We start from the raw sequence: 20,482 nt of genomic DNA on the forward strand, positions 1-20,482 counted from the left end.
TTGGTGAGATAATCTAGTCAGGACTGTTGACAGAAATTAATCAAATATATGTTTAGGGAAGATGGCTAAGTATGAAGTTTGGTCAGGCCTGTGCTTTGGAGACCTAGGAGTAAAAAAAGGAAGATCTCTTTAGAATTGTTACTGTATTTAGTAGAGAGCTGGCATTCATCTCTACAACAGAGATCTTTGGTATCAGCATCCTTTTAATTTAGTTTAGTTTAGGTGAAGAGGGCTAAAAAGTTAAATTTTTTTTAGCAATTTTGTTTTTGCCAAGGCACATCTCATCATCTGAGACAGTAAATATTTTAATAATTGATTATTTTATTTGTACCTGTTTTTGCCAAATAGTGAGAAATCCCATTTGGACAAACACCCTTAAGAATGGAAAGTGCTCCCCATGGGGAATCCTGGAGTACATTGGGAGGAAGGAGTAGAGAAGGGCTCTGGGCTAATGGAGGATAGTATTTTTTTTTTTTTAAGATTTTATATATTTGAGAGAGAGAGAGAGAGACAGACAGACTGAGCAAGCACGAACAGGGAGGAGGGGCAGAGGGGGAGGGAGAAACAGACTCCTTGCTGAGCAAGGAGCTTAATGGAGGGCTCGATCCCAGGACCCTGTAATCACGATCTGAGCTGAAGGCAAATGCTTAACCCACTGAGCCACCCAGGCGCTCCTTGCAGGATAGGTTTAAGTAAGGCCAGGCAAAGCTGGGACCACCTCTGTACTGGGTGCTGTTCTGAAGCACCTGTTGTGTATCCCAGTCATCTGTGTTCAGGAGGCAGAAAGAATACAGTGGTTTTGGGAAGAACTGGTCTGAAAGAAATCATTGCTCAAAAGTAGTTGTTGGGAAGCCCCAACATGATTTAGGGGGAAAATGCATTCTGCTGACGTGCAACTAGGCTTCACTGTGTATGTTAGTGGTCCCACTATTTTTGGTCAGGATGACTTTTATTTTCTCAGATGTCCCGAGAAGTCTTTACTTTCTTTCTCCCGAGCTACACTGCTGTGTCCAAAACATTTACGGACATATGGTAGGAATAAAATAAACACTGTCCTCCCCTACCACCCTATGTCTGTGGAATGAGTAACGGCTCCTACTGACGACACACAGGACTGCCCTGAAGCTGTTCCTCTACACAATATGGGGTTCCTTTGAGACAGAAATGGAAATCCCAGTAAATTCATGCAGAAGTTTGCATGGTGTTGTTTAGGTTGGGAGGCTGTGATGATGTCACTGGTGAGTGTTAGGAAGGCAGCCTGTCTCAGGGATGAATGACTTTTCTGAGAGTGTGATTCGCAGTGAAGTAAAGGCTCTCTTGGAAAGGAAGCATAACCTTCAGTTTTCTTCTTTCCTGAATGAATGCAACAGGCAGTGTGACGTAAAATGTGATATAGAACTGGCCTTTCCAGCAGTGTTGCGGATCCACTATTAATGACATCTGGATAGCCAGAAAGCTAAAAAGAGAAAAAGCAAATAACAAATGAAAGACCCTTTGATCCTTTACTTCTACGTGGTCTCCTTCAGCTGTTGTTCTAATTGGGACAGGTTCTCCACAGCAGCCGTTGTGATCCCTTAGAAGCATACAAGTCAGATCCTTCCTGTGACCAAGCCTCACCTCTCCAAGACCTCCCTACCCTAGGTCTTGGGGTGCCTGGGTGGCTCAGGTGGTTAAACACCTGACTCTTGATTGCGGCTCAGGTCATTATCTCAGAGTCCTGGGATGGAGTCCTGCATCAGGTTCTGTGCTCAGTGGGGAATATGCTTCTTTCCCTCTCTGTCTGCCCCTCCCCACCTCCCTTTCAAAATAAACAGATCTTAAAAAAAAAAAAAATCTAAAGTCTTTGCTGGTCCCAGGTCCCTCTCTGATGTCATCTCTTCTTACTGCCTGCTAGATCATGTAGTCTGGGTATACAGACCCTTGCTATTCCTAGGACACAGGGATCATGCTCCTGGCTGTGGGGCTTGCATGGACTCTTCCCTCTGTCTAGGATCCTCTTCCCTAAGTAGCCAGGTTTTTCCTTGTCACTTAGGCATCCGCTCCTGTGTTACCGCTTCCTCTGTGAAATGACTTTATTTGCCTTTCCAGACATACATACCCCAACAGGAACATGAGCTTCAAGGGAGCGGGTGTTCTGTCCGATCTGGCCACTGAACTGAGCTGTAAATAAGTGGTCAAGTCACACATGGAAAGCTGAGCCTGGGCGTTAATTCAAAAGAGGAACTTTCAGAATTTGTGATAGATCAGACCAAATGCAACCTCATCTCCCATACATTTTGCTTCTGTAACAGCAGTGTATATTAACTACAATGACCTGGAAGCATTCCAAATGAAGGTGATTTTGTTTTTGAGAACAGCACCATGGAAAGGATACTTACAGTCTTCTCTGCATATTGGCCTTTCCTTGTGCTCCAGGGCCATGAGGGTTTCCCTGTGTGTAAATCACAGTTAAAGCAAGGCTTCCAGTGACCAGATTTCTCTAAGCTTGCACTATGGTTAATGGATTTATTTTAATGTTGTGACTTTAATTTTCTGCTCTAATTATGAGTGACTTCTCTCTCAGAGGAGATGCAAATCTTTTTTTCCTACCTCTGCCCCATCACCTGGGTCCACAGAAAGGCACCTGCGTCTACTTCTGAAATTGCAAATGATATGAATGCTTTGGAGGAAGCAAAAGGAAACAGTGCATAATGTAGTTTGTAATGTTAGAGTAAACTTGAGACAAATGAGATCATTTGTTGAAATTAGTGCTCGGTGGATTTCCCTAGAGAAACTCTGTTAACAGAGGTGACAGCAGCATTTACCTATTTTCTGAAAACCCTATTTGTATCACTTACTTTTTTTTTTTTTTTTTTTTAAACAAGCATCTTGTGTATTTAACCTTGTCTGGTTTGTTTTATGTTGGTTACCTGATCTTTTTTTCACAAAGAAGAAACACAGTTCCAAAAATAGTTTTTGCCTGAAGGGGAAAAAACAAATTCTTTTCTTAGTATGGTACGGTTTTGTTTTTGTTTTTGTTTTTGTTTTTCAGCAGATTAAAGGATTTAATTGTTCAGGTGCTCTAAAAATGTTGTGTTCTTTTGATCATAAGCCTATGAGGAGATATTTTTTGAGTAGCCACACCCAGTCTAAGTTTATATATTTGCTTATAAATTATGTACATGTACATGTACTGTGTACTGATATTAGATGTATTATTAAACACTCAGCAAAATAGAAATTAAATGGACACATTAGACCCGTCTGAATGACAGTTCCAGTATTTTCTTTGCCTGTGCCGGGGTTGTCCTGGACACTCCCTACGGCATGCTTCTGGCAGCCTGCCCTCCCCACCCCCACAGCCTAGAGCACTTCACGGGGTTTGCCGGATCTCAGTAGAAATGCAGCGTGAAAAGATGTCCAAAATCTGCATAGAGAGCCTGGAAGGAGCATCATTTGCTGAAGGTTCTGAAATAAGCTCACTGAACTCTTAATTCTCCATCTTCAGAGAGAACTCAGGAGGGCAGTGGGGTTGGGAAGCAGAAGCTGATGTAGAAACACTTCGGAAGCTATTTTGTCTATCCCCTTCCGAGCGAGCCTTGGTATGTTTCATTATGGGGGTGTGACGCCAGCACTCGTTAGGTGGTTATGTAACATACAATGCGTGCTCTCCAAAATCTCCAATTCAGAATTCCAACAAAGAAACCTGGCCCAACATTTTCACAGAAGGGATGGCATCATTGTGCTCTAACTTTTCCTTCGAAGCCTGGATTGCTCTGTGGTTGAAACTCTTGCTGGAAGATGATTTTGTAAAGGGTGTGGCTTCTGGAAGGTCGTGATGATTTATAAGGGCTTACTCGGGTCTCTGCTCTACAAATGTCTATCTGGCCTGCTTTGGTCCCTTGTACCAGTATTTCCATTTTATACTTTGTGATTGGGTGGAACCATGGATGATTCTAGTCTAACCCGCATGCACCATAATGCCCTCCTCACTGCTACATAATTGCTCTTTCCACATTCCGTGTATTTGATGAGTTGCTGTCTAATCTCCCTGTTCTTTATCTTACTAAAACCCCTGCTCTTCCCCCTTTGGCCAGTCACCAGCTAGGTCATTTGCTTTAAACCCAAGACTATTATGAAAAGATTCTACCTCCACTTCCAACTCTGTTCTTCTGAGAGTCCAGCTTCCATACCAATCATCTCTGTTTGTTCTACTCACAGAACATTGACATCTTCCTCCTGGGGATTCTGGCCCCTGGGCATCTCCATGGAGAGATTAAATCTGTGCAAAATTCCTCTCCAGCCCCGAATCGAACAAGACCTCCTCCAGTGTGGTGTATTCAATTCCAGAATGCTTTCCTGTCTCTTTGCCATATCTCCCTTGTCCACCCCCTGAGACCAGGCCCACGCAGCATGCCTGCTGTTCAGCAGTGGGCACCATCTCTTGATCAGAGGGCACCTCCTTCAAGGACAAGCTGGCTTGCTGTCCAGAGTGACAGCTCCAAGCCTCCTTTTCCTCCTGACCTCCCACCTCCCATCACAGATGGAATGGCGGGACCTGTAGGTGGTGGCCAGATAGTCAGTGGGGTTTCAAATGCATAAAGGACTTTCAGTCCTTTCCTGCAGACAGTACAGGAACCATTCGAGGGGATCGCATCCCTGCCTTGTCAATGCCCTTGCTCTGGTGGGGTGGAAGGGAGATTGCCAGGGGAGAAGGTTGAGAGGAGATTCAAGAGGCTTCAAGGAGTCAGCTCTCAGCTGCCCTTGGAATTAATATCTCATTCCAGTTTCTAAACGGTAATTTGATTGACGATGTTGCCATTTGCATAGTGGAGCAGCGAGTCTGGCAGAGTGGAAAGCTCAAAGGTCCTGAGCTAGACAACTGTGACTTTTCATGACAGCCCTGCTACCAAAACCAAGCTGGTGACCTAAGGCTAAGTTCACTTTAGTTCCTTCATCTGTAAAGATTTTTTTTTTTTAATGTCATCATCCCTGCAGGACTTTAAGAGTATTATATAAATCAAATTTGTGACCTGTAACTCAGTATGAGGGACATAGTACATGCTCAGTGAATTTTATTCACTGTTTTCTATCACCCCTGCCATGAGATATTTGTGCTGAGGTCCGGCTTTGTGACACCCAAGGTGTATGAAGGCGATTCTGACAGTATTGCAAATAGTGCCTCTGTTAAGTAAGGGAGGTAGATCATTTTGGGTGGATTGTGTTAATAAAAGAAAAGGTTTTCCTGACGGTATTCGAGGCTAAAATCCCTGTGTGACTAGTGTTTCTGTCCTTCCAGAATGAATTCGTGCCATGGTGTAAAACTAGTGTTAAGTTTGTTTCCCATTATATGCAACTTTGGATGGAACATTCTAGTTAAATCAGTGTGGTCAATGTGAGGTTGTGTTTATTAGAGACTATTTTTATTTCAGGACTTTCGAAAAACATTATAATGATGTTATGTTATATACATTTCCTGTATATACCAGTGAATCTAATAAGGCAGCTACTTAATTACTTTTGGGACACTTCTAAGTCAGTGCTTTGTTTCCTTCCCCTCTAATTATTGTCATTATGCATTTTATTCCAATAATATAATCCACTGTATTCTTTTATTCAGATAATGTTGCTTATTTTAAAAGTTAAAAAATAAACTATGCTTAAAAGGTTTTTAGTTGCCATCACCTAAATAATTATAGGACCAGGAAAGGAAATGAAATTGTAACATTTGTATTGTACAATTATCATTAAATATGTTACTGCAGTGTACCTTTTCATATATATATATTAAGTGAGGTTCATTTGAAAAGAATTGTTGGAATGTTGTAGTTTTAATTAGCGTGACTTTTGTGTGTGTGTGCATGTGTGTGTGTTTCCTAATCTGTCTTTCCACTCCTAGTAACATGAACTGTTCTTTTGCGTGATCTTTAGGAAACTGATGGAAACATATTGGCCTAGCGTCACTTATTAAGATCAATGGCCTCTAAACTTACTCTTTATTTGGACTTTACTTGTGAATGCGAATGACTGCAAGATTTATGGGAGTCATAGCTGCAGTGTTTATGTGCTCAGTTTAGCATGCATTTAAAATATTTATTGTTCCTCAAAGCACATTACTATTTTATTTACTTTTAAAGATTTTATTTATTTATTTGAGAGAGAGTGTGCATACACACAAGCGGGAGGTGGGTAGGGAGGGGGAGAGGGATAGGGATTCTCAAGCAGACTCCCCATCGAGCGTGGAGTCCAGTGGGGAGCTGGATCTCAGCACCCTGAGATCTTGACCTGAGCCAAAATCCGGAGTCAGATGCTTAACCAACTGAACCACCCAGGCGTCCCACATATTATAATTTTAGTTGTAAAATGAATTGGGCATAAATTTACATTATGAAAAAAAATTTCTAGGTTGTTATTTCATCTTTATAGTGCAAAATAGACTCTTGACATAAATCTTTGTGACCACTGTTTTTTTTAAATCATTTTATTATTTTTTAATTTTTAAAAAATTTTTATAAACATATAATGTATTATTAGCCCCAGGGGTACAGGTTTGTGAATTGCCAGGTTTACACACTTCACAGCACTCACCGTAGCACATACCCTCCCCAATGTCCATAACCCCACCACCCTCTTCCTTCCCCCCTCCCCCCAGCAACCCTCAGTTTGTTCTGTGAGATTAAGTCTGTTATGGTTTGTCTCCCTCCCGATCCCATCTTATTCCATTTATTCTTTTCCTACCCCCAAAACCCCCCACATTGCATCTCCACTTCTTCATATCAGGGAGATCATATGATAGTTGTCTTTCTTCGACTGACTTATCTCGCTAAGCATAATACCCTCTAGTTCCATCCACGTCATTGCAAATGGCAAGATTTCATTTCTTTTTATGGCTGCATAGTATTCCATTGTATGTATATGTGTGTGTGTATATAGATATACACACACACACCACATCTTTATCCATTCATCTGTTGATAGACAGCTAGGTTCTTCCCATAGTTTGGCTATTGTGGACATCGTTGCTGTAAACATTCGGGTGTACGTGCCCCTTCGGATCACTATATTTGTATCTTTAGGGTAAAAACCCAGTAGTGCAATTGCTGGGTCATCGGGTAGCTCTATTTTCAACTTTCTGAGCAACCTCCATGCTGTTTTCCAGAGTGGCTGCACCAGCTTGCATTCCCACTGACAGTGTAGGAGGGTTCCCCTTTCTCCGCATCCTGGCCAGCATCTGTCATTTCCTGACTTGTTAATTTTAGCCATTCTGATTGGTGTGAGGTCATAAACCTGTTTCTTAAGCAGGAAAGGACCTATGATGCCCTTGGATTTCTGGCTGAATTCTGACCAGACAAAATGTCTATCCAAAGAAACACAGAATTGCCTGTTGTTATTCACAGTACTTATGATTCCCAAAGTCACCAGGAACTTTGAATGAGTACTTCTAAAGGAAATACAGAGTTAGGTTCTTGAGAAACTCTGGTCATCTTTTTGTCACCCTATTAATAAATAACCTTGTTTTATGTGCATTTCTGTTTAAAGTCACCTTTATTTCATGTATATAGCTGGTTCATTAACATGGAACTCACAACCAACAGCACCGTAACTCACACCTGAGCAAAGTTGATCGAACATGCGTATTTTCTTCATAACACACGTCACAGCCTTCTTGTATCTAGAACACCAGATAGCACTTTAGCGCTGTGTGTGTGGGCCATTATAAACAGCAAAATTCATGAGAAATAGCAAAGAAACTGCAAGCAAGTGGCATTAGATCTCCAGAAGGACGCTTGGTTACAGTGTAAGCACTGAAACAAGGAAGCTGAGCCTTGCTCTCCTCAGCCGACGTTAGGACGGTGTCTGCAGGGCCATTCAGATTTGTTGCCACTTCGCACGTGTTTGTGAATGACTGGGAAAGTGCTGCTGGGGTTGCATACATACATACACTTTTGTATGTACATACATATGTACAAATGTATGTACATACATATGTACAAATGTACATCATACATTTTTGAATAGGCAGATTCACACACATGGGTTATGTGAACAAGGAGGATTGGCTACACTTAGAAGAAAGTGATTCTGAGGCCATGTATGCCTCGCGTTACCAGCGGACCAGTTACACTATTCCTTTCCAAGAGCTGAAGCCGGGAGAAGTGGCTGGTAGGTCCCAGATCTCCTACCTAGAAAAGTGCAGTCCTCTTCCCTCGTGCTAACACTTGAGACCTCTTTTAGGTCACAGTCCCTCCTTCTGCTTGCATAAGGATGTCACTTAGGCCACCTCTCTGTGACCCTCCAGTTAGCTTTGCTAGCCTGTCCCATACTCTTAGTCGGGAGACATTACAAGAAAGCAGCCTGTGGGTTCAGTTGGCCTGGGTTCAAATCTTGCCTCTGCTGCTTAGTAGCTGCCTGCCCTTGGGCATGCTTTTCAAATGCCTGTACGTTGCTTTCTCATCTATCCAATGGCTGTCACAACATTGCCTGTTGTGTCGTGTTAGTGACTGATGAGAAAATACGCATTTCAGGTATGGCAGACGTTTAAGACAGGTAGCATGTTAGCCCTCAAATATGAGCTCTTAATCTACTCAGTTATCCATCTCAATGTTCCTTTCTGTTTTTCTTAAGGATTTGATTATGCATCACCAACAAAACCAAAACCAAAAATAAAATTGAGGAAAAGAAGGGCATCTTGGTGGCTCAGTAGGTTAAATGTTGGACTCCGGATTTTGGCTGGCGTCATAATCTCATGACGTCATGGTTGTGGGATTGAGCCCCACATAGGGCTCCACAGTCAGTGTGGAGTCTGCTTGGGATTCCCTGTCCTTCTCCCTCTGCCTCTCTCCTTGCTCACACATGCTCTCTTTCTCTCTCAACCTAAGTAAATAAAATAAAAATTAAGGAAAAGAATTAAGGTGAAAGATACTCAAGTATGAAAAGATGAAGCAGAGATGATTTAGAAAAAGCTATTAGGGAGAGAGAAACTCTCACATTGGCCTTGTGTTCTGACCAGTTTCAAAAAAGAAAGACAAGTCTAACCGGGTTTTGGATAAAAGCAATTGTTTAGGAAATACACGGCTAATTTTAGAAGGGAGCAGTTTTTCTCTTGGTTCTTCTTGGAGCACCTTGCTATTCAGATGTCTGTTATACTGATTTGTCACTTATGTGTGTGTGTGTATGTGTATGTGTGTGTGTGTACGTGTCTCTCTTTCACCCTGGAGTCTTGGAGTTTGAATGTTAACTCATCGAACTTGAGGCCTTCAGGCCTAGGGTCCAGACACTGATTCTGCTAAGGATTACCCCCTTGTAAAATGATGGCCAGAACACTTGTTTGTTCTTCTTCCAATGTTATCATGGATCCCAGAGACACAACTAAGTGTGGAGAAAGGTACTGAGTGTTGTGTCAACATAGCAAAGGCATTGGAGAGTCTGATAAAGGAACCAAGTGCAGTGTGGCTTGTGCAAAGGGGTTTAATGGTTATATGGACTTGGGGGACATTGTGATGGGGACCCTAAAGCCATAGTCTCCATGCTTTTGGACCATGCCTGTCTTTTAGCAAATAGTCTGAGATACATAGGTCACGTGTATGCATTTATTTACCTGTAGATTCTACATACTTAGTTTGGAACTACTGTAACACATACATTGTAATTTGCATTTAAGGAGATATTGAAAAGGAAGGATGATTGTCCTAAAAGTAGATGGTGGTGATAGCTTCCTAACTCAGGAGGGTGACTAAATATTACTGAGTAACACAGATAAAACAGGTAAATTTTATTGTATATAAATTATGCCTTTGAAGTAGCTTAAAAGAAAGGATGACACCAAGTTGAAATTAGAAGGGTGTAAACATGTAGAACCTTTCATAAGTATGAAAAAGCTATTGCTCTCACCCAATGTATTAACAGATCCGCATTTTAGGATCAGACATGCCAAGCTTAACACTTTTAATCACTTAATTTGATTTTTACGAAAAGCTCATTCTCGGAGTATAGTTACTGCTCTTTAATACTTTTGCCTGTGCTATGTTTTATCTTTAAGATTTTATTTATTTATTTGATAGAGGGAGAGATCCCAAGTAGGCAGAGAGGCAGGCAGAGGGGGAGTGGGAAGCAGGCTCCCCGCTGAACAGAGAGCCCAATGGTGGGGCTCGATCCCAGGACCCTGAGATCATGACCTGAACTGAAGGCAGAGGCTTAACCCACTGATACACCCAGGTGCCCCTTGCCTGTGCTATGTTATTAGCATTTTCTTCAGCTCACTGTTTCTCAGCAAGAAGCTTTCTCAGTGACTAGGTAGCCTCTGTCAATCTCTTTGGTCAGGTGTGCAGGTGGTCATTGTTGCGCGCGCGCGCACACACACACACACACACACACACACACTAGAGTCTATCCAGATGCCTCACACAGGAGGATCCTGGTAGCATGTGGCCCATGAACCACTTCTCTGTACCGTGAAACCTGCATTTTTCCCTCAGAGCAGCTCCCAGTGGGCCCAGAGCATTGACTGATTCTTGGCACAAATTCTTGGCTCGATAAATACTGTCCAACAAGCAAATCAATCTGTGTCCTAAATTTTAGCGACACTGATTTTTACTCAGTTTTGGGGTGAAGGTCAATATATGTAGAAGTTCTATTATTAAGTTCCTGCCTACACAGAGGTATTCACTCTGGAGACCACTGCCTGTCAGTGAGCGGAATGTGAACGGTGTAGAGGGAGTTGGGGAGTATGGAGGCAAGGTGACAGAGCATGTGTTTCATGGAGAGACCAGATTCCCTCTTTGAGCATCTGATCTGTGGGACAGACCCACCTTACCACGCTCCCCTTACAAACGGAAAGGACAGAAAGAATCTAATCAGAAAACAGAACAGGTAAATGTAATACCTTTCCAAAACAGTGTAAGGGATTTTGGAAATACTGTGCAAAAGGCAGCTGCTGGTGATGTTTGAGGGATTTGTAAAATTTGAAGGGTGACATTGTGACACAGGACTTTTCCACATTGGCAGGACTGGCAAGAACCAGGAAGTACTCGGGTGAATTTTATCTTTTCAGTTTGTTTTGTGGAACTGCTTTGTAACTTGATTGAAATCCAGTTTTTTTTTTCCCCAAGATCTGATTTCCTGAGATATAATTTACATACTAGAGTTTCCTTGTTTAGGAAATAGTTGTCCAAACTTGAGACAGAGATATGGGACCATTATCATGATATAAAAGGTTTCTGTCACTCCTCTGAAGTTCTCCTGTCCTTTCTGTATCCCATTGGCTGTCCCTAACAACCATTGATCTTATTTCTGTCCTTCTAGTTTTCCCTTCTCCAAAATGTTATTACAGTATTTAGCTTTCTGCTTTTGACTTCTTGCAGGAACATACTGTTTATATTCTTCCATGAAATTTCATATATTATTTCATTCCTTTTTATTTCCGAGCGGTATGCCATTGTATGCACATGTGCCATGTCTTTCAAATCCATTCCTTAATAGTTAGTGGGAAGTGGGATGATTTATGTTTTTGATGATTTTGAACAAAGTTTCCATAAACATATATGTGCAGGTCTTCATATGCAAATCCGTTTGAATTTCTCTTGAGTAAATACTGCTAAGTGGGATTTCTGAGCTGTGTGGTCATTGCAATTTTAATTGTATGAAAACCATCGAATGGTTTTCCTGAGTGTCTGTGCCACTTTGCATTCCTGCCAGCAATTTATGAGAGGAGAGGTAGGGGCAGAGGGAGAGGGAAGCAGACTGCTGAGCAGGGAGCCCAACACAGCGCTGGATGCCAGGACCCTGAGATCATCACCTGAACTGAAAGCAGACACTTAACTGACAGAGCCACCCAGGCACTCCTCATGAAGCCCTTCTATATTGATTTTCTGGGGTTAAGAAAACATAGAATCAACCCAGAAAATACAACTATTTTTTAAAGATTATTTATTTATTTATTTGACAAAGAGAGAGAACAAGTAGGCAGAGAGGCAGGCAGAGACAGAGGGAGAAGTAGGCTCCCCACCGAGCAGAGATGTGAGGCTCGATCCCAGGACCCCAGGATCATGACCTGAGCTGAAGGCAGAGGCTTTAACACACTGAGCTACTCAGGCACTCCTGAAAAAACCATTATTAAAAACAAAAACCAAACCTCTTATTTTTATACCTTTTGTTTTAAGATGTTATTGGTAGATTTTTTAGGACTTAAGAAAAGCATGTTTGCCAGGTTTCCAGTCCTGAATTGAGGATCAAATGGTGGAACACTGTCATTAACATTATTGCTTAAGCTAATAATATAAGGACTTTTTAATTATTCTAGCTACATTACTCTGTCTTCTTCACGTAGAATCAAGTGCTATTTCTAAAGCACCCATTGAAATGTCTTTTATTGCAGCAATTAGGCTTGGTTGGGCTTGGGTTCAAATTCTGCCAATTTTGAAGCTCTGTTTTTCAGCTGTAAGCATAATTAATGTTTTAGACACATAATAATATAGATTTGTCCCTGCAACTTTGGTTATCTTGAGTCACATCTTTTCACAGATTGCATTATGAGGATTTAGGCTTGGTTTCAAATTCTGCTAATTTTCAAGCTGTGATCAAATTCATTTGCAGGCATAATTGATATCTTAGGCAGATAATAATACAGATTGATGCTTACAACACTGAGAATATTGAGTCATATCTTTGTCAATGACTGCCTTATAAAGGCGTATTAAAAACTGATGTCTCAGTATTAATTTTCAGTGTTTATATAAGCAGTCTCATGGGATATAATAGTTTGGAAAAACAGAATGGATCAGACTCACATGCATATGATTATACATCACTGTGGACAGCTTTTTCCTAGTAGTTCTTGTCAGTTTTTCCTCAAGCACATTTTAATAGACCTAGCATTCCGAAGAAAATCTTCTCACCTGAGTATTTTGCTCAGAGCCCATTATATCCTCAGGTCTACAAGCCATTGTTTTATTACTCCAAGGTCTCTCAAGGCTCAACTCTGAACCTGAAGAATATTATGTTGTTCTCTGGCCTGGCTGTGTTCCATCGGTGATATTTGACAGTGATACTGTTTTAGAACTTGAAACAAGGGAGGAGGTCTACAACAAATGGTTTCTGTGGAGAAAATAGTCAACTTTAAAGAGCGTTTCACTCATCCATCCATCCATCCATCCATCCATCTGTCTTTCTTTTTTAAAAAAATTTTAATGCACCCACCCATCTTATGAATTTTGTTTCAATCGCCCATTTTCAGCTAGCAGGATAAAACACAGGAGAGAGAGCAGGGTGGTGGAGTGGGCAGGGATGGCACAGCGGGTCTAGCTAGTGGAAGTAGTGTCCCTCTGGGGTTACCTTTGAAAATGTGTATGTTTTTGAGGGTGGCGGTGACAAGGGGCATTGCTAGTGTATGGGAGATTGAGGTTGGGGTTGGTGACTCTCATCCTATAGTGTGTAGGACAGTCCCATACAACAAAGAATGATCCTATTCTAAATGCCAGTAGTGGTTCCTGTTGAGCAATTCTGAGATAAGCCTGGGTTTCAATTTCCAGCTATAAACCTGAAAAAGTTGCATTTTCCTCATCGGTGAATTTTGAGTGAAAATATGTACTTAAAAGATCATTCTGAGCATTGCTGACAGTGAACACAGGACCAGATATGTAGTAGGATCTAGTAAAGAATCATTGGCATCATTTTTCACCCTCCAGTGGCTTCTCAACCCAGTCGAGTAAAACACAGCGTCCTCACACTGGCACACAAGGACCTGCCTGATCTGATCCCTGCTCCCCTCTGAACACACTTTCTCCCAGTTCCTCCCCTGGGTCTGCTCCAGGCCTGGCCTCCTTCCTGTTTGTCAGTCTTCCAGATAGCTCTGCCCTGCTCTGGACCTGCGCACTTCCTTGTCTGTTTTCTGTGTGGGAGGTGCTTCCCTTTCAAGCATCCACTTGGCTGTCTCCCTCACTGCTTTCGTTCTCTGCTCATCTTATCTGAGGGGGCTTTCCTGACTCATGATGTAAAGATGGCTGCCTGGCTGTCTGCCTGCAGCCACCCCTTCCCCTCAGCTCTCACTCCTTTTGCCATCACGTGACCACCATAGTCAATGTATGTTTGCTTGTTGTCTATCTCTTCCAAGTAGAACATAAGTTGGATGAAAGGAAGGACTCTGTGTTGTTCACTGATGTATCCCCAGTGGCTGTAATGCCATAGAGCCTAGATACCAGCAAATATTTATTGAATCAATGAATGACTAAAAACAGCAAAGGAAAAGGTTGTGTTGTGGTTGACAATGTTCGGTGTAAACAGAGGCTGTTTGTGTATATCATAAAGTTATACTTTCTGCTAGTTCTGTCATTTTTACACCAGATGATGGAATTGTTTACTAGAATCTCCCTATCTAAACAATTTTGACAGATGTTCCAAGAGAGAGTGCCTGCCTGGTTGTCTAAGAATTGGATTTCTCTGTTCTCCTCCATCACTTTTTTTTTCTGTGTTCCAAAATTCATTGTTTATGCACCACACCTAGTGCTTTATGTAATACATGTCCTCCATAATACCCATCACCAGACTTACCCAACCCTCAACGCTTCTATCCTCCAAAACCCCCAGTTTGTTTCTCAGAGTCCACAGTCTCTCATGTTCATCTCCCCCTTGATTTCCCCCAACTCAACTTGTCCTCTCCAGCTCCCAATGTCCTCCGTGTTACTCCTTGTGCTCCACAAGTAAATGAAACCATGTGATAATCAACTCTCTCTGCTTGACTTATTTCACTCAGCATAATCTCCAGCAACTTCTTTCAAGACATGTCTCCAAAAACAAAGGAAACAAAAGTGAAAATGAATTTTTGGGACTTCATCAAGATCAAAAGCTTCTGCACAGCGAAGGAAACAGCAAAACAAAGAGGCAACACATGGAATGGGAGAAGATATTTGCAAATGACACTACAAAGGGCTGATACCCAAGATCTACAAGGAACGTCTCAAACTCAACATACACAAAACAGATAATCACGTCAAAAAATGGGCAGAAGACATGAACAGACTTCTCCAAAGAAGACATACAAATGGCTAACAGACACATGAAAAAATGTTCTTCATCACTAGCCATCAGGGAGATTCAAATCAAAACCACATTGGGATATCTATCACCTTACACCAGTTAGAGTGGCCAAAATTAATGAGACAGGAAACAACAAGTGTTGGAGAAGATGTGGAGAAGGGGACCCTCTTAGACTGTGGGTGGGAATGCAAGTTTTGGAAAACAGTGTGGAGATTCCTTAAGAAATTAAAAATAGAACTTCCCTATGACCCTGCCATTGCACTACTGGGTATTTACCCCAAAGATACAGATGTAGTGAAAAAAAGGGCCATCTGTACCCCAGTGTTCATAGCAGCAATGGCCACAGTCACCAAACTGTGGGAAGAGCCAAGATGCCCTTCAACAGATGAATGGATAAAGAAGATATGGTCCATATATGCAATGAATATTATGCCACCATCAGAAAGGAGGAATACCCAACTTTTATATCAACATGAATGGGGCTGGAGGAGATTATGCTGAGTGAAATGACTCCTCCATCACTTTTAATTGAGGAAAGCATGAAAATATTATTTTTATATCAGATGGCCTTATGGGTAGGAAGATGTGATTTTCTTTGAGTATATGTTTTTAAATTGGTTGCAAATGTGGAGAAGTCATTAATAAAATTGTCTATAGCATATTAGAATTATTGAGTTGTCCTGTCTTCTTTGAGGAAGCATAATCATTCTTCAGAGAGACAATTAGTGTTTGCTGCTTTCGTTGACATAGGCTTCACTTGGGCTTGGGGAGTGCTTTGGAAGTTTCTGTTGTAAAAGAAACCACTGGCTTGGGGTTTTGAAAGTAGGGCAATGATAAACTATGTGTGATGTTTATTTGAAAGGTAGGTATTTGTGTGTAAAAGTTTCTTTTTGTTTTTGATAGGCAGAGCCATATTTCTGAAAGGTTTTTCTTTGTATTCTGAAATACTTATATTGATTTGGTAACTGATGGGTATGCACAGTTTGTTTAACTCGTTCTGTTTCACACCAGAAACAGCATAAGAAGATGTGTCTAAGGATTCTTTTGTTCTAAATTAATGTATGTCTTTGGGCTTACCTTTTAGTCACACTTTTATATCCTAAGATGGCTTCTATAACATGCCTTTTACTCAAGAGGGATACGATTTTTAGTGGAAATTATCATCTTTCCATAATTCCATCCCTCTGCCAGTAAGGCTCTAAAGATACTTCAAGTGTTCTGCTTCTGCAGGTAGTTTCCTAGAAGAAGTGTCTTTAAATGTGATAATCATGTTCAGCAGGACATTTGAGGTTTGGCAGTTGTTCTGCAATGTAGACACTGGTTTAGAGGTCAGTGTGTGTGGTTTAATAGGAGGCCATTAAACTCAAGTGTGCGAAGAAGTAAATTACTTTCTATTACACTTGATATGTATTGTTAGGGGTGTGCATTTGTTTATTGGGCAGTGCTTGATTTTCAAAATTTAGGTCTGTAGTTCCATGACAGATAAGAAATATTCCAATAAGGAATCAAGAAAATTGAGTGTCTGTGTGTTTATGGGTGTGTGTGTGTGTGTTTGTGTGTGTGTGTGTGTGTGTGTGTGCGTGTGTGTGTGCACATGCATATATGCACTGGCAAGTGGTGGGGCGCAATTTTGTCAAGAGATAATCATTCATTGAACACTGTAGCCAGAAAAACATATACCTTTAGCAAGATATTACGTCTGTCTACCTCTTACCATGATCAAGTGTTCTCAGCTTGACCTACATCCTTCCCATTCAGCCTAATTTTATCTTTTGTCTTCAGTTTTTCCTTTCCCACACCCTTCAAAATTTACCCCAGTCAGGTTTTTTTTTTTCCCGTTTCTACCCCCACAACAAGTCATACGCAGATTACCAAGAAGCTCCATTGCACCAGTGGGAGCTCTCAGGACTGGTGTTATCTACAAGCAGGTCTTGAAGCTCTTGACCACTTCCTCTATACAGTGCCCTTCCCTTGTTATCTCTGTTTTGGTTTCTAGTTTTCATAAGGTGACACCACACTTTTTTTCATCATCTGGCTATATCATCTTAATGTCTTTTGCAAATTTATCCTGCTCTAACAGACTGCTCAGTGCTGGAGGTCCTTGAGGCTCATGCCATCTTTCCATTTCATACTCTTCTTGGCAAGGTCATCCATTATTATGCCTACAGTGACCGTAATCTGAACGCCAATCTCTCCAAACTCTTTTTTCTAGACCTGATCTGTCAGCTCTATAGTCATGTACTCAGCTACCCAAATGGCTTCTCCAGCTGAACTTCTGAAATACAGAGAAACCAAGACTGATCCCACAATCAGTGAGTGAATAGCTCTAGTATTTTTTAATTGGGCTCAGCTCAATCCTGACATCCTCCTCCCTCTCATTCCTTTTATTGAGTCCTGTTAACTCAATATCATTACTGTTGTTCAGTACCTCCCTTCTTTACTGATAAAACAATAAAAGAGCAGAATCAGAAGAACATAGGTCTAAGCATCACAATTGGCTTCAAATAGTTGACATACATAGAACCCGAGAATTGCAGATAGGCCATAAGGTGGATCATAAAGAAAGCCTCCATTTGCAGAGGAATGAAAACATATGGATTTTCCCTTCTGACTCAATTCTTAGGAATTAAGCTAGAAGTCAATAACATGAAGATAACTGGGTAATCCCATTTATGTTTTAGAATTAAGCACTATACCTCTAAAAAAATCAAACAAACAAAACCACCACCAACAAAAACTCTCCTATAGAAGAACTTAAAATGGAAATTAGGACATATTTTGAGTTATGTGGTAATGAAAACATGACACGCCAAAACTTGTTTGATGCAGCTCATTTAGTGCTTAGAGGGAAATTTGTAGCATTAAATGGATAAATAAGAGACTAGTAGAGTCCAAAAATCAGTATCTAATTTTCTATTTCAAGAAATTAAAAAAAAAGGCAACAAAAAATGGCAAATCAAACACAAAGGGTACAGAAAGAATGAATGAGGTTTTTTTTTTTTTTCTGTCTAATCCCTTTATTATCATGAATGTAGATTTGTAAACTTACACTCACAGTGGCAGCTTGTCTTCAGAAAGCTGTTTGGAATATTACTCAGCAACAAAAATTAATGTACTATCAAGCCACCAAAAGGTTTGAAGGAAATGTAAATAAATATTACCAAGTGCAAGAAGCCAGTTTGAAAAGTCTGTGTAATATATGTTTCCCCTCATCTTGATCAGTTTCTATTACCCAGAACCAGACCAAATAAATATACAATCTACACACCAGTAGTTTTCTAGGCAAGTACAACTTTAAGATTCTTCCCCTAAGATACCACTTCCAGGTGAATTACAGCCTTCAGTCCTTCCCCATGTAGAAATTCTAGAGTCCACATTCACACACATTCATGGCTTGTGTCTACCAAAACTAATTTTAAAACATATTAAAAATTGGAATGATGGGAACACCTGTGTGGCTTAGTCATTTGAGTGTCCAACTCTTTGTTTTGGCTTAGGTCATGGGATCAAACTCCACATCAGGAATCAATACATAAAATCAACAAAGGAAAGTTAGCTTTAGAAAAGTTAATAAACTAATAAAGCCTTTGAGAGCCTGATCAGGAAAAACAATATAGAAAATATTACCAATATTCTGTTACTTATTGAATTGGAAGCCTCATTCAGTGCAGAAAGGAAAAAGCATAGGTATTTTAGAAAAGATGAAACAAAATTGTTATCATTTGAAAATAATTTAGTGGTCTACATTGAAAACTAAAGTTATAATTTACAGAGAAATTATTAGAATTAATAAATGACCTCAACAAGATGTTAGGAATTAGAATCCATGTATAAAAGTCAATTGTTTTCCTCTGTAGTAGCTACTGAAAATGAAAATATAATACAAATATCAATTACTGTAAAACCATGAAGTACCTAGAAATTAATTTGACAAAATATGTGCAAGTTGCCTATTATGAAAATGTATACATAGGTAACTGATGATCAGTTAAAGACCGTTAAGAGTTATATACCATATACTTTAGTGATTGTGCTACTTGATCTTTACCCAAATCAGCTGAAAACTTATGTTTCCACAAAAATTTGTGCACAAAAATTTATAACAACTTTATTCATAATTACCATTCAAATTTATTGAAGCAACCAAAATATCCTTCAACAGCTGAATGGATAAACAAACTGTGGCAAATCCATACAATGGAATATTATTCAGCAACAAAAATACGTGAGCTATCTATCAGGCCACAAAAAAATATGAAGGATATGTAAATAAATATTATTAAGTGCAAGAAGCCAGTTTGAAAAGTTTGTGTAATGTGTGTTTCCAACTATATGACATTCTGGAAAAAGCAAAAACTATAGAGATAGTAAAAAGATCAGTGGTTGCCAGGGGTTGGGGGAGGGGAGGAGGAATGTATAGGTCAAGCAGAGGAAATTTTTAAGGGAGTAGAAACTATTCTGTATGATACTGTAACGGTGGATTCATGACATTATACACATGTCCAAACTCAGAAACGTATACTACAAAGAGCGAACCCTCAGGTACATTATGAACTTCAGTTAATTATAATATATCAGTAATACTTCATCAGTTCTAACAAATATATCCCATTAATGACAGATGGCAATCATTGGAGAAATGTTTTTGGGCAGAAGAAGAGATATATGGGAACATAGTTACTTTTGTGCAATTACTGTATATATCTAATATTGCTCTAAAAATAAAAAAGTCTATTACCAAAAAAAGACATAGAAAATAACCATATTCATGGCTAGGAAGATAACGGTATCTTGAAGCTGTCCTCAGATTAATTTGTAAAGCAACTGCCAACTAAAATATTTACTACTTTTATTTGGGGTGGCAGTATTAGACAAATATACGCAGATCTGAAATTTATATGGAAGAGCAGAGAAAAAGGAAACCAATCAGAAGAACCACAAGAAGATGGGACCTTATGCAGCTGGATATCAAACCTGTAGTGACTAACTATGTGATATTGGCACAAGTATCAATAACTAGGTATGGACCTTATATATGGAAATTATATATCTAGTTAAGATGGCCTAATATATCACTGGGAGGTAGGGTAGGTTTTATTTGAAATTCAATTATGTACACAGATGGAAAACCAAAATCTCACCCCACCCCCACAAAACCACACATAAACAATTTAGGATAGAACAAATAACTGTGAAATGCAAAACTTCAGAGCTTTATCAAGAAAATAAATGAAAATATATTAGTGATCCTGAGGATTTTTAAATTGTACCCACCATATACATGCTATACACATGAACAAAACATGCAAAGAAAAAAAAATACTGGTAAATTGAAGTCATCAAATTTTTTCAGATGTGGATCTCGACACCTAATTTTTTTAAAAAGCTATACATAGGGTGGAGAGTTTTTCAGCTGAAAGTACCAAGGAAGCATTATCAAAATTTTGAAAGTACTATTTCAGATAAGAGGAAA

General features: G+C 40.1%; 1 protein-coding gene across 8 annotated transcripts in view; it reads left to right on the plus strand.

Annotated features, from left to right (window-relative positions):
- Positions 1 to 20,482, plus strand: part of LOC309867653 (melanoma inhibitory activity protein 2-like) — a 525,646-nt gene that overhangs the window by 23,319 nt on the left and 481,845 nt on the right. For 6 of the 8 annotated variants that reach the window (XR_014313282.1, XR_014313283.1, XR_014313285.1 and 3 more), the window contains one exon: positions 14,726 to 15,089. The exons of the other annotated variants lie outside the window; for them this stretch is intronic. The gene's annotated coding sequence lies outside the window, so the exon portion shown is untranslated. Of the gene's footprint in view, positions 1 to 14,725; positions 15,090 to 20,482 lie in introns of those variants that run through there. 8 annotated transcript variants of the gene reach the window in all.

The sequence above is a fragment of the Mustela nivalis genome (assembly GCF_964662115.1).
Source record: "Mustela nivalis genome assembly, chromosome: 6".
Taxonomy (NCBI): domain Eukaryota; kingdom Metazoa; phylum Chordata; class Mammalia; order Carnivora; family Mustelidae; genus Mustela; species Mustela nivalis.